The sequence below is a fragment of the Stylophora pistillata genome, chromosome 2, assembly GCF_964205215.1.
Source record: "Stylophora pistillata chromosome 2, jaStyPist1.2, whole genome shotgun sequence".
Lineage (NCBI taxonomy): Eukaryota > Metazoa > Cnidaria > Anthozoa > Scleractinia > Pocilloporidae > Stylophora > Stylophora pistillata.
In genome coordinates, this window is record NC_142520.1 from 22,527,170 (window position 1) to 22,541,909 (window position 14,740).

The 14,740-nt window shown below is 37.7% G+C and overlaps 2 long non-coding RNA genes across 2 annotated transcripts; one reads left to right on the forward strand and one right to left on the reverse strand.

Annotated features, from left to right (window-relative positions):
- Positions 1–5,639: 5,639 nt before the first annotated feature.
- Positions 5,640–6,574, reverse strand: LOC148737809 (uncharacterized). Its single transcript, XR_015996885.1, has 2 exons — positions 6,196–6,574; positions 5,640–5,800 (listed from the first exon to the last, which is right to left on the reverse strand). It is a non-coding gene; the product is annotated as an uncharacterized LOC148737809 (long non-coding RNA).
- A 4,122-nt stretch (positions 6,575–10,696) lies between these two features.
- On the forward strand, positions 10,697–12,871 carry LOC148737810 (uncharacterized). Its single transcript, XR_015997415.1, has 2 exons — positions 10,697–11,684; positions 12,479–12,871. It is a non-coding gene; the product is annotated as an uncharacterized LOC148737810 (long non-coding RNA).
- The last annotated feature ends 1,869 nt before the right edge of the window (positions 12,872–14,740 follow it).

Sequence of the window (14,740 nt, forward strand, 5' to 3'; positions counted from 1 at the left end):
GGATTAAAGCAAAGGAAAGTTCTAGAAGGAATTGAGTCGCTACATGCGAGAAAAACATCACAGAATGAGAGTCCTTATAACAATTTTGACCACGTTGAAGCATGGAAACCAGTCCTAAATTCATTCTTTGATCATGAAAAAAGACTGTAATAGGTAGTGAGTGAATTATCGCAAAAGTAGAAGTACTTGATAGACCTCAGATTACATTTCCCGCGCAATTTCACATCGTTTAAAAGTCGTATAATTATTACAGAACATCATGTGCGGTCACCAAGCTAAAAGGCTAAACAAACCGCCATATTGACAACATTAAACAACCTGAAGAAGACCAGTAAAACTGATCGAAACGTCGGTTTTAAAGATATTTTAACCACGGAAAATCCCGAAAACGATTCAAAAAAACTTTTATTTTTTTTATGAACTTATTTTGGCAAGAACAGCAGAAACTGTTTTCTAAGACACCAACAGGAGTACGATATCACCCGATGATGATAAAATTTTGCTTTTCATTAGCAGCCAAGTCCCCTTCTTGCTACGAAGAATTGAGAAACAGTAGAGTATTGGTTCTTCCTAGCCAAAGACGCTAAAGGGGCTATCGCAATGCCATAAAGCCAAAAAGGGGCATCCAGAAGGAGGTGATCGAAGAACTGAAGGATGAAACAAATAATTACATTGATTTTCAACGATACATAGTTCTCCTCTTTGACGAATGAAGGTGACGGCAAACCTTGTTTTTGATAACACCACTGGAGAACTCATTGGGTTTGTAGACCTTGGAGATCCTGAACTGAACTTTGCCACACTAAAGAAACCCAACATGATTGCTACATGTTCTAGCTTTCTTCATCAGAGGAATGCGCACAGAACTTAAGTTTTGTTTTTCATATTATGCTACCTCTGGTGTCACATCTGTTCAACTAATGTCACTGTTCTGGGAAGCAGTGTGTGTGCTGGAAACAAGAGGGGATGCAGTTTGTTCTTACGGAGCGTTTTTTCCAAGACCCTGTTGAGGAATAGTTTGGCAAGCAACGCAAAATTGGCCGACGCAGTGATAACCCAGACATCCGCATGTTTGGGTACAACAACAACACAATCAGAATCCAGAGGTCAGTTTCTTGCCAGAGTGGCAACACAAGGGGTAGAAAGGACAAGAAACGAGCATGGGTGGAGGTTGTAGATACTAAATTGGCATGCCAAAAGAAAAGAAGGACTGTGTAGAAATATAGTATTGTATAGCAGTATCATGTAATGAATATTTCTTGATAAGACAAATTTTTTAATATGCTGTCAAGTAAATCAAATTTTAAAATAATTTTTGTTTGTAATAAAATTTGTTTAGACTACCTAATAGCAATAGGCCTGTAAGTTGATTCTAAAACTGAAGAAAATGCAATTTGAAAAATAGTTTTCTCAATGATATATTTAAATGTTTGCACATTTTTGTTGTTTGAAATAACATGGTGTTTCTCACATCAAGTGAAGCACACAACTACTTTGCACTCTGAGTATAATATTGATAATCTAATCAAAATTCATAAAACCTATTTCCACAAATTTTGATATGTTTTTTGTAACTTATAAAGATCATTTTATATTTGTATTTCACTTTCGCAGAAATTCTCACTTACGTTAGAAGGAAACTCTGCACACGCTGGTTCTACAGACTTGGACTGTATCTTTTCGGTTAACTTGACTTTATTCTTCCCAATCCAACATTACACGTTCTTTTCTATGAGCTATCTCAATCCCATCTTCCTTGAGTTACAAAAATGCTATGTTTTATAAGCTACGGATATGCACACGCAGATACGTAAGTCCGGAGTGGTAAGATAATTTAAGCTAAATTGACAAAGTTCCAGTTTTGTTTTACACATTCTTCAAGGATTCGTGGCCACTAATTTCCTGTTACATCGGCTTGCTCGACAATCATAGTGTTAATCTATGCATGCAGTTTTACTAGCGACTATTTGATTAAATACATCTTTGGCTTTGAAGGCTCGATTATACGACGCCGGTTAATACTTCCTTTGACATTCCACCAATCAATGTTGGCGACAAGAAATAATAACTCACTTAATCAACTACTAATTATACCGAAACAGGAAAACTTTATTATGAGCACGTGCAAACTTTTCACGACATTCACTTAGGTGAATAAAAATTGTTTTCCTTTAAAGCCTCCCTCATTTTCTCTACTATATTTCAACGAGAACAAGAACTCTATTTGAAATGATAATTTTATCTTTTTGGACTGTTTGCCGTACTCAAAGCCTTTGTTTCTACTCAATTTTATCAAAGTGGTCGGCCAAATCAGATTAAAAACAATTATAACGAGAATAGAACCAAAGGAATGAATATATATACAAAAACAGTCAATAAAAAGAACTGGAAACCAACGATAAGATTGATTAACGATACGATTAACGCGAGATTCAGGCACATCTTACTAAATAAACTACAAAAACAAGCCAAATGTGACATTTTATCACTCACATAAGTTTTATTAGGTGCAAATTCTTCCTCCAATGTCTTGAAAGTCTTCTAGTTATACTAAAACTGCAAGAAAATCGTCTCCAAACAAGCATATTTCTTCGTCACTGTACGCTATATTAAAAAGTTTGTTGTGCGCATTCAGCGAGACGTGAACTTTCAACATCAAAATCTAAACAAAAGGCCGGTCCTCGGAAGTTCGCTGGGTCTCCTAACCAGTCCCCCTCTACTAACTATGAGAAGTGTCACTGTCAATGAACCCTTTACAATCCAGCATTAGTATTGTTTCAGTGTGAATATTTGCAGACTCTTCGGCAAACATTTACCCTTTAAACTCTAAGAGTGACCAGTATCTAATTTCTCCCTACAATATCACCCCTAAATCACACCTCAAGGTCAGGAGAATTAAGGAAATGATCACCAACTCAAGAAGCTCTTGATTGTTACACCAATTCTCCCTATCGGCAACATAGGAAATGTATAGAGAATAGTAAGGAGAACATGCATTCTGATGTCAGGTCAGGGCGTAAAGGGTAAAGCAATTACATAGCAACCGGTTAACGCTAGTTACACTCCAATAATAAGTTTGATGCTTGGTGTTTCAGTCAGAAAACCTATTTCCAATTCATCTTACGGTAACATTATTCATTATCAAAAGTGCATTGTTTTGCAAGGATTTCAAGCCCTTATAATATTCCTAAAACTATGACAATTTTTACATGTGTTTGATACCTCCAATTAGCTGCTGACATGTCACTCGCCTTTCACATCACTCTGTCAGGATGATGAACGAAAGGAAATGCATTCACCATTCTCAATCAAAGGTCATTCGCAGTATTTCCTTGTCAGTAAAGGCCTATGGCGTTTATGTAATAAACAAAATAATACATGGTTGTTTGTAGATGTGGTCTGTTAATTTCTCTCCTTGTGTTCAACTCAATATCTCACGAGTGAGCGCAGCAAACGAGGAAATTTAACATAGACTTAGTGTTTGCCAGCATGCATGTTATCATGGCCAAGTGATTATAAAAGAGTTTATAATCTCTTCATTGTGGCATATCAGGACGCTTTTCATTAGTAACTTGTGAATGTGGGTTTTGGTGATCCGCTTCAAATCAAGTCAAACGTTTCCTTATATCCTCCCACACGTGAATTCACTGTCGGATGAATAGAACTTTATCAGACTGTAACACTTCTACATCCACCATCAGCTCCGTACAATCCGCCAGAATACTACTTCGTCGTGACTACATTTATATCCTGAATTCGGGGCAGGTTATTAGAGCAAATAAGAAAATTTAGGATTATTATGGCAGTTTGTTGAGGCACTGGAAATTTTCATTAAAAAAAATTCCCTCATGGCCTCTAAGCTGATAGAGGTACATCTAACATCAATATGCATATTCTCGAAACTGTCTTGAGAAGAATTTGTTTAACAATTGAGGGCTTCTGAATGTGACGATTATTTCCTTTATTCTGGTGACCTTACTGTTAGATACAGGGGTGATATGGTAAGGAGAAATTAGATGCTGGGAACTCTAAGGGGTCAAAGAGTTGAGGAACATGGGGGGAGGGGGTAAGGAGAAACTAGATGCTAGTAACTCTTAGGGGTCAAAGAGTTGAGGAACATGGGGGAGGGGGTAAGGAGAAACTAGATGCTAGTAACTCTTAGGGGTCAAAGAGTTGAGGAACATGGGGGGAGGGGGTAAGGAGAAACTAGATGCTAGTAACTCTTAGGGGTCAATGGGTTTATGGGTTAATGGATAGTTATCTAGAACAAACCACGATTTTTTTTAAAATTTTATTTATTTAGGCAGACATGCTTGACAATATACAGTGACTTCACTGGATAGTTGACAGTTTACCAACACAGATTTGACTGATATATATCACTCAGTTGATGTTCGTCTTCCTGCCTTTCTGTATTACGTCAGTAACATTTTTTTCTTTCAATTTGTACGAGCTTCTGCAAAATTTTCTCAGGAGTAGAGAGAGCAAAAAATCCAAATGAATAAATATGCGAGCCAGATACACATACCTCATCTGACTTGAGCACTTAGTACATGCGTGCCGTGGGGTAAATAAAATTTATGGCATAACACTGTTAAGAAATGCAGCCATCTACTAGTTACTTAAGATCTTGCATTGTTTTTTTAGCAAAGCATGAGTAAGATATCAATAGCCACTTAAAATTGGATAAATACGACTCAAGGCCTAGCATTGTTAAACCACACAAACTTCTACCAAACATAGCGGAAGTTACGATTGTGATGAAATAAATCCTGAGTGAGACATCATTAGTGAATTTAGACTGAATGAAGATGATTCATGGCTTTAAGCATTGTAATACAACACAGCCATTTATTAAACATATCAGATGTTACCACTGTTATGACAAAATCATGAGTAAGATAACTTCAGGTTGAATAAATATGATCATTGCTCAGCCTGCTACTGCATGCTTACAATAGGTATGATATTGATGGTAACTTCAAATTGAATAAAGGCAAAGTATGGCTTAGCATTGCTACACAACAGCCATCTACAAAATATATCATAAGACGTTAATATTGAATTTCAAAAATCATAAGTAAATTAAATTATTATGATTCATGACCTAGCATTACAATACGACACAGCCATCTACTGAGTGTCTCAGATGTTTAGGTTGAATTGAACAATTCATAAGTAAGGTATTGACATAAGCGTTAGATCGAATAAATACGATTTATGGCTTAGCATTGCCAAACAACACAGCCATCTACTTAAAATCTCACCAGTTTTAACAAATGACAAGTAAATAAGGATTGACAATAGTCTTTTCTCTATCAGTCTATTAAGTTTTCCTGCTGTTCTAATCAGAGCCTATATATTAAACAACTCCATATGCTGTTACTTTTTCTACACTTAGCACTAATTAAACTGAAATTCAATCTGCATCTGAAATAATTTTATAAATGATATAAACTCAAAGGTTAACTACTTATCAAGAAAGAACCCTTAGATATTAATGTTATGGGTCACTGTATCTGCCAGTCTTGAGTTGATAACCTTATGGCAACTGTATTTTGACACTATTTACGAGAACTAATACAGGTAACTACTTAATCCATTTCAAATGAAATTTGTTACACGAAGAATGCACTCATCTGAGAATACAGTGTTATGGATTACACACTCGTTTCTTTTATATCATCCAGCGCTTCGTAAAACTGATCAAGATCACTGTCATCGTCAAACGTGGCCAGCGGTGCTCTTGGAGACTCTCGCCCTAAGACTGCTGGGAGATTAGCATCTGCTTGGTGTCTATCTATCGCATAATAGCATGACACAAGGCAAAAAGAACTTACACTCTGCTTAGACTAATTCATAGCGAACTTGTTATATAAAGTGGGGCACCGTAGAACAACGCAAACCTCGCAAAAGCGCTTCCCGAGAACGCTACCGTGTCGCTTTGCGGAAAGAAAAACAGTTCCAAGCCTTCCCAATGAGCTTAAAGTTCTTTCACTATTCCAGTAAACCGCTGAATGTAGTTCAGCAGGGTAACAAAGGTGACGAAATTGTAGAAACAAACAATTTGGTTGAGGAATAGCGAGGAGATGTTATTCAGTATTAGTCCTCCAAATTGATGAAAAAGATCTCAATACATCAGAATTCTTATTTTCTTTTTTCAAAGAAAGCAGGGGCTAGGGTTAGTATACATACCCTTACTCGCGATTAATTGTTCGTCTTCCCCAGCTATATCGTCCATGCCATCTTCGTCTTGCTTTTCAGATTCTTCGTAGTCCTTTTTAAGTTCTTCGTCTTGTTTGTTAGGCTCATCTTCAATGTCATCTTCATCTTATCCATTGGATTCTATGCAGTCGTTTTCCGATTCTTCTTCTTGTTTGTCAGGCTCGTCTTCCATTTCATCCTCATGTTTTTCTTCAGATTCTTTTTCTGGTTCTTTTAGGTTGGTTTTTCTGCTCAGATTGGCCTTCGTGGTATTCCTCTGGTTTTTCATCCTGTTCAGTCTCATCTCTCTCTCCAGGCTCTTCACGATCGGTCTGCTCTGCGTTTTGCTCATGCTCACTTTGATCTTTGGATCCGTTATCACTGTCATCACTGTCATCGCTCTCTGCCTCTCGATCGATTAGAACTGAAAAGTGAAACGTTAGAAAATAAAAAGTGCTCTGTACAATAAGTGCAACTTCCTATGCACTTTCTCTTGACAGTATTTATTAAAACAACAGCTATGATAGCAGGTAGCAATGTTCATAAGGTAGTTTCTCCCATAAACATCAGCGGTATTTCTTTTGAACTTTACCGGGTAACCCTGTCGTTTAAATGAGACGTCCGACGGCTATTAACGGGTTATAATTACTGATCCCCATGAAATTCTATTGTTCTCTCTCTGCATCAAATCAACGATTGTAGTCTTTAAGATGACAAAACAACTGTATGAGGAAAGCGGAGGAGGTCCTTTTTGTTAGCAGGGAAATCATCAGGGGTAATATAATTAAACGCGCTAAATAAGCATGCTGCAATATAAAAAATATTGCAGTGTGCAGGTTACAATTATTAAAAATATTGCTTCTTCCACTCCTCATAGGCTTTCAAAACCCACACGTCTGAAACCCAACTTTTGTCAAATTTCTCGCATTCTGACCCTGTAATTGGCGCTCTAAATCTTTGCTCTGTTTAAAAAAGAAAATAGAAACGCCGCCTTTAGAAGTCGATAAAGAATTAAAGCACTGACAGAAATGTCCAAGCGTTACACTACATTATCTTCGATTTCTTATGAAATATCTGCCTTCGTAGAGCTCTGTGTTATAAATAATCCTTCGTCTTCCGACGAATCCATCCTCTTTCTAAACCCAGGTTCGCACTGAGTACAATGACTCAATTCTCAGGCTTATAAAGTATGCAACTTAGTAGTCTTACACGCCTTGCACGAATTAATTCCATCATTAGAATTGTTTTGAACAACTATAACAACGAGCTACAATAACAACCCTTGGCACAATTAAAATCTAAGATATATTCATCACAACAAAGAACAATAGCAATGAGCATCACAATCATCACACATAGGTGCGACTAAAATCGAAGATCCAACACAGACACAGAACAATAGGACTTCATGGGGATCAATAATTATAATAGATAATTACTTCGACACATGGCATTATGAGAAATATTGCAGCCAGCTGCAATATTTCTCATAATGCCATATGCCTCAATAATTATCCATTTATTAATTTCCGGTCATTTTAAGTGTTTTTTTCCTTCGCCAATCCTGGCCTCCGACTTCAAGGGTTAGTTGGTTCATAAGGCATGATAATCATTCAAGATAAGGCATGCTAATCATGCAAGATAAGCCATGCTAATCAGGCAAGATAATCATGCAGAGGTACAATCACCAGAAGGTTATCGCGTGGTAATGAAACTTAATCAGATTTCAAGAACTAATGAGATTTAGTGAAACAACCTTGCACGACAAATGCTAAGCTGAATCAATGAAAGCTGACATCACAGAGGGCCACTCTTAAATATGCAAATCCGCTCAGCAAGACTCTGATGATGACTTTCCTTCAGGTTGTCTTAACGTACCCTCAACCGAGGAAAATCAAACTAATTAAAATTACCTCTAGTTATTATATGGCTGTGTCTCACAAGGATTGGGAACTACTGAATTCACGAATTTGATTGACTGAAATCAATATTGAAAGCGGTCTAGATTTTCCCATCTAGACTGGCATCTAGACCGGTCTAGAGAAAAAAGGTACAAAGAATATAATATTCCGTTACTTTCTAGACACAGCCATATGATAAACATCTTCAGTAACCGAGCTAGGTCGCATTAGATCTGTACTGGTGACCTTGGTCAAGATTCTCCCACACAGACCTCCCGCTCGGTTGATAAGAACTAAGCATTCCTCAAAGTGAGAAATGAATTTCTCATGCCTGTGGTTGTTCGGAAGACTGAGGTTGTACAAACCATTACTTGATCTAATGTCAACGTTAAGTATATTTTGACGTAAACTTCAGTAGAACAGGTTTGTTTTGAGAAACCGCGTCTTCAATGCACGACAAAATGATGATAGTCCTTATTTCCCAAAAACATGGTTTTCAATAAACGTACCCTCATTGTTTTGATTTCGTCCACACTTTTCCATCAAATAGCCCAAGAATTGCTGGAATTTAAGACTCAGAATACGTCGTACCAAGATGCAAGGCATCAAGAACAAAAATAAACAGTCAAAGACTGTATGTGGCCACTGGTGAAGCAAAATTTTAATAGCATTAAAAAAAAGCTAGACGCTATCACGTAGAGTTGGAGAATATTTGTCTCACAGGCTAAACAGAAAACCTGCCGCATCCCACATAATGATGACTACCCTGTTCCACAAGAGTAAGATGATTCAGGAATACACTGTCCAATTGACATTCAACCAGTAATAAAATGGTAACAAATAATAGTATTAACAATAATAATAATAATGCTAACAATGTTAATATAACAGAGGGGCTAGCTCGAAAGACTCATGGTTTCCAATCCCCTGGGCTCCAACATGCCTATGCTTGTTTTACTTCGCTTGTGAATTATGAATAATTTTCCTATTTTATTGCAATTCCATTTTTTTTGGCTCTTTTTTTTCATGCGTAAAATGTATTCGGTCATTCCGCGTCCCAACATATTCCGCAGCTCCGCCGTCCACAGTTCTATCGTTTCTCAGTTCCTCCGTTTCATCAGTCTTTTGAAGAACTTAGCGTATCGTATTTCGCAGCTTACTCGCTTCGCAAATTTAGCAGCTCCGTTTCGGCTTAAGGTTACCGAGCACCTTCAGGGGTGTCTCGCGTGCCAGCGAAGTAGCACGTCCGGTTCAAACTGTAGATATCTAAACCCCATATCAAATTAGAGCTTATAGGACTGGCTATCAGAGAATAGCAAAAAATTTGAAAAGAAATTGAATTATCGAATTTTCCACGACTTCTAAATACGAGCGCCCGAATCACCTTTTGAACGTTACAAGTCAAAGCGAATTTTGTTTTTCCCTAATTTAATGTGTTCCTCCGTTACCGGGGCCAAAGCGCTACAAAAGACATGTCTGCGATGTGCCAAATTCAATTTCAGTGACAAGTTACAGAACATTTTTGAAATAGGATTAAAAAAAATGTGGAGTGATCGTACAATAATCGCTCTTGAAAAAAAAGTATCTAGAGATAAAAAATTCGGAGACATTTTTTATTGCTTGTATGTAAAACCAGCTACTGTCAAAATTTGAGAGCAATCGAACAAATTCCCTTTGACTTGGTAAAGCGTCCATGTAAGGCCCATAACAGGTCCCAATAACTAATACCTATTAATACTATGTATTATAGACTTCATGTATACAACATGATATGTCCTAGATAACTCTTCTACCCGCTGTTAATGTACTAACATTGACTACCACAAGCTATCACAGGCTATCACAGGCTATCACAGGCTATCACTGGCTATCATTGGATATCACGAGCTATCACTGGCTATCACTGGCTATCATTGACTACCACAAGCTATCACAGGCTATCACAGGCTATCACAGGCTATCACTGGCTATCATTGGATATCACGAGCTATCACTGGCTATCACTGGCTATCACTGGTTATCACGAGCTATCACTGGCTATCACTAGCTATCACTGGCTATCACTAGCTATCACTAGCTATCACTAGCTATCACAAGCAATCACTGGCCATCACTAGCTATCACTGGCTATCACTGGCTATCACTAGCTATCACTGGCTATCACAGGCTATCACTGGCTATCACTGGCTATCACTAGCAATCACTACCTATCACAGGCTATAACAGGCTATCGCCGGCTATCACCGGCTATCACTGGCCATCACTAGCTATCACTGGCTATCACAGACTATCACTGGCTATCACTAGCTATCACTGGCTATCACTGGCTATCACTAGCTATCACTGGCTATCACTGGCTATCACTAGCTATCACTGGCTATCACAGGCTATCACTGGCTATCACTGGATATCATAAGCTATCACTGGCTATCACAGGCTATCACTGGCTATCACTAGCTATCACTGGCTATCACTGGCTATCACCGGTTATCACGAGCTATCACTAGCTATCACTAGCTATCACTGGCTATCACTAGCTATCTCTAGCTATCACAAGCTATCACTGGCCATCACTAGCTATCACTGGCTATCACTGGCTATCACTAGCTATCACTGGCTATCACCAGCTATCACTAGCTATCACTTGCTATCACTAGCTATCACTGGCTATCACTGGCTATCACTGACTATCCCTAGCTATCACTGGCTATCACTAGTTATCCCTAGCTATGACTGACTATCACTGGCTATCACTAGCTATCACTAGCTATCACTGGCTATCACTAGCTATCACTGGCTATCACTGACTATCACTAGCTATCACTGGCTATCACCAGCTATCACTAGCTATCACTTGCTATCACTAGCTATCACTGGCTATCACTGGCTATCGCTGACTATCCCTAGCTATCACTGACTATCACTGGCTATCACTAGCTATCACTGGCTATCACTGGCTATCACTGGCTATCACTGGCTATCACTGACTATCCCTAGCTATCACTGGCTATCACTAGTTATCCCTAGCTATCACTGACTATCACTGGCTATTACTAGCTATCACTGGCTATCACTAGCTATCACTGGCTATCACCAGCTATCACTCGCTATCACTAGCTATCACTGGCTATCACAGGCCATCATTGGCTATCACTGGCATTGAGGTTGTGCACGTCTGGCGATATCCATGTCTAAACCAATCAGAATTCAAATCACATCTTTGGCGCGAAAATCCAGAATGGTGGTATACAGAGATTAAAAACAGAACCCCAAAATGCCCTCTTATCCAAAATTAATAGCAATAACCTTCAATAGCTTGCCAATAAAATCTCTAGAGACATTAAAAGGAACATTCATGAAACCATTCTTACCTCGCCAGCGCTTCGGAAATCCCGCCTTTTCTTAATTAATTTGGTGGGAAATTATGGCAGCTCTTGACTTTGTAGATTTTATTATTTTGTTACTTTCAACTTGTATTTTGCAGAAAGGTGTAATAACAGCGAAATTCAAACAGCTCTTCTCTTCAAAATGAAGCAGATTAAACCCGAAAGAAAAAATTGGAAAAGGAAAGATTAGAAGGTTATTCTTCCTTGAAAAATTCAACACTTTTCTAGAAAATGAAAAAACAGAGGACGATAAACCATCGGCTTTTAATAGCGGCCTCTCATTTACCCAAATAATTTTTCAATACCGCTTCGAGGCAGAAACATCTTCGTTTAATTAGTCTTTACTGGATGCTGGAATAAATTACAATTCAAGGCAATTGACTAAGTTTATTGCCATAGACTTAAGCTACAGTATCTGTTTTTTTAGTCAAGATATTTTTATTGAAAGAGCTTTTTGTTCCCTTTTTCTTTTTTGCTCGAATTCTTACAATCGTATACCTCTCAATGGATTTCCTGCCTGGAATTCTATTCTTCTTCAGCCATTCGTGGTTTCGGCAGATTCTACTTTTCAATTGTCGTTTTTTTAAGGCTATTGACTTGTTTTCTTTTTCCTTTCTCATTCCTATAGTGGTCAAATTTCGACTAAATCTAAGGGGCTTTTTTTGCTTATGATTTCTTTTATTATTATTATTATTATTATTATTATTATTATTATTATTATCATTTATTTTTCTTCTTTTTGGCAATATATTCAACAAAGTTTCCATGCGGTGATTTTTAGAGAACTGCACTCGCGTTAGGCCTGCCGTTTTGATTTAACTGAAACTTGATTGACGATCATTTGCATTAAAATTACAATTTTTAACTCTCTAAGAGGATTTTACACGGATTGTAAGAGGAAAAGAAATTGATACAGTGAGATCAAATTCGATTAAGGTAAATTATCTTTTGAAAAACTTTGCAGACTTCAATTTCTTTGTCTTGCAGGCTTTTACCCTTGCATAAACTTATTTTTCCTATTAATTATATTGGAAGGATTTGTATTCACGTATTGTGAAGGCCATTCACGCATTGGTCTTCACATTCATAGTCGCCGATGCTCCAGCCAAGCACACAATTAGGATGCCATACCCATGTTCGACCTTGACCGACGGAGGCCTACCACCATTTGCTTAAAGATGTTAAGGCAGAATTCATCAAAATGATGGAAAAAATTCAAGAGCTTACAACGAAAGAAATAGTATTATAGTAGGTCTATAGAACATGTAGGGTAAAACTGAATTTTGGCAGTCAAATCTTGGTTTTTTGTTTCATGATTTTATTTATTCATACAGATAAATGATACCCAATTTCGATTAAATTTTATATTTTACAAAAAGAGTGAAGTCCAGTCCAGTCCAGTCCAGATTCCAGTCCAGATTCCAGTCCATATTTTCCAACCGGCCACTTCGATCTAACTACAGCCATAATCGTGACTGATATTATCTTACAAAGGAAGCCTGACCGCAGTGACTTTACACTAGTCTTTCCTCTATCATTAGCTCTGAAACCAGAGGTGTTGTATATGTTTGATATTTTCCGGCCGTTTCACGTATGAGTACGTGATTTGTTTGGTATCAAATTTATTTTCGAGATGTATATAGTACCCAGAATGGATCTTCATCTTTAACATTGATATTTGATATTTTTTTAATTTTATTAGAGTTTATTTGAAACATCTTCGGAAAAAAAGTTCAGGCACAAATCTAACGGTACTTTTAATCGTTTGGAATTGTTGATTTTATTAATAATGGGTTTGGCGCAAGGAATCTGGCATGAAACTGCAAAATTCCCAACTTATGCGCAACAAGGTGACAAGGACTTTTGTTAGAAGAACAGCCCTAATCGTGACTCACGGGAAATCTGATGAAAGAAGCCTAACCGCAGTGGCCGTTACTTGGGATCCCTATTATTACACAATAGGTGTAATTAACTAAGTAACGCGTCAAATAAAGCTGCCAAATTCCTAACGTATCCGTAATACGGTAACAAGCACGTTTACTAAAATAATAATTACACCCAAATTTCTACGACAAAAAGTGAAAGGGGCTGTTTGCAGTATGAATGTAGATTTTTATCATTGGTAGTTATCATCTCAGGCGGCACAGAATGGCGCACATACATTTTTTACTTGCTCTAAACCTGAATTTTTTCATGGTAAATTCTATTGTCCTTGATGACATAGTACAAAGTTACGTAGAGAAGATTTTGTGCTCGTTTCAACAAGATATGCAAGCCGACCGGTTTGATCATGTAATTCAACCACCAACAAGGGCAAGAATGGCTGCCGATGGAGAAATATTTCTGGTTCAACAAAGAAACTTTTTGCTGCCAAAACTTTTCATTTGGGCGCCCATCGAACATTTCCAATTGCAATTAAGATGTCCTAAACACGGTGCCGTGATGACTGGCCAAAAATGGACGAATGTGATTAACAGAAAGAGCTATCTGAACCCGAGAATGGTCTATGATTTGGGCGGTAACATCATCCTTGTCCAACGTTATTACAGATGCACGTACAAAGGTTTTGACAAGCAGTGTTCTTACCTCTCTGGATCTTCAGCAATTATGAATTTTCTACCTGATTCTATTTCAAACCTTTTTCCCTTCAAGAAATATCACAAGTCTTGCTGCACGATGGATATCATTAATTTAGTGGAGACTTTGGTTTTGGAGGGTAATAACTTTTTACAGATAAGTGAAATCATAGCAAACTTGAATTTCAGAAAGTTTTCGGAAAGAAATAAACGCTTTCTTTCTTACTTATCATCAAAGCAAACCTCAGGTGTTCAAAATCGCAATGACAAAGAAAGCATCATTTTTTACGAGGACCTGATATTCTCTTTTCCCTCTGATTCCCAGTTAATCAGAATATACTTGGATCGTTTCGAGGAAACGAGGCTGTTATACCGGGAAGAAATGGAAAAGATCGAAGCAACTTCCTTATCCTTAGATCACACGTTTAAGGTTGGAAAAAATATTGGCTGTTATCGCGACACGGATGGTCGCTATGTTAAACAATTCGGCTTTCTTTTACTTTTGTTAAATGAGAATAGAGAAATCGTGGATTGGAGGCTGACAAAATCCACAGGTTATTCAGAAGTTAAAAACCTTTTGCGAGATGTAAAAAGTCGGAACAGGTTAAGGTTGAAGGCTGTGCATGTAGACAATTGTTGTCAATCAAGAAAGCAAATCCAAGATATAATGGAA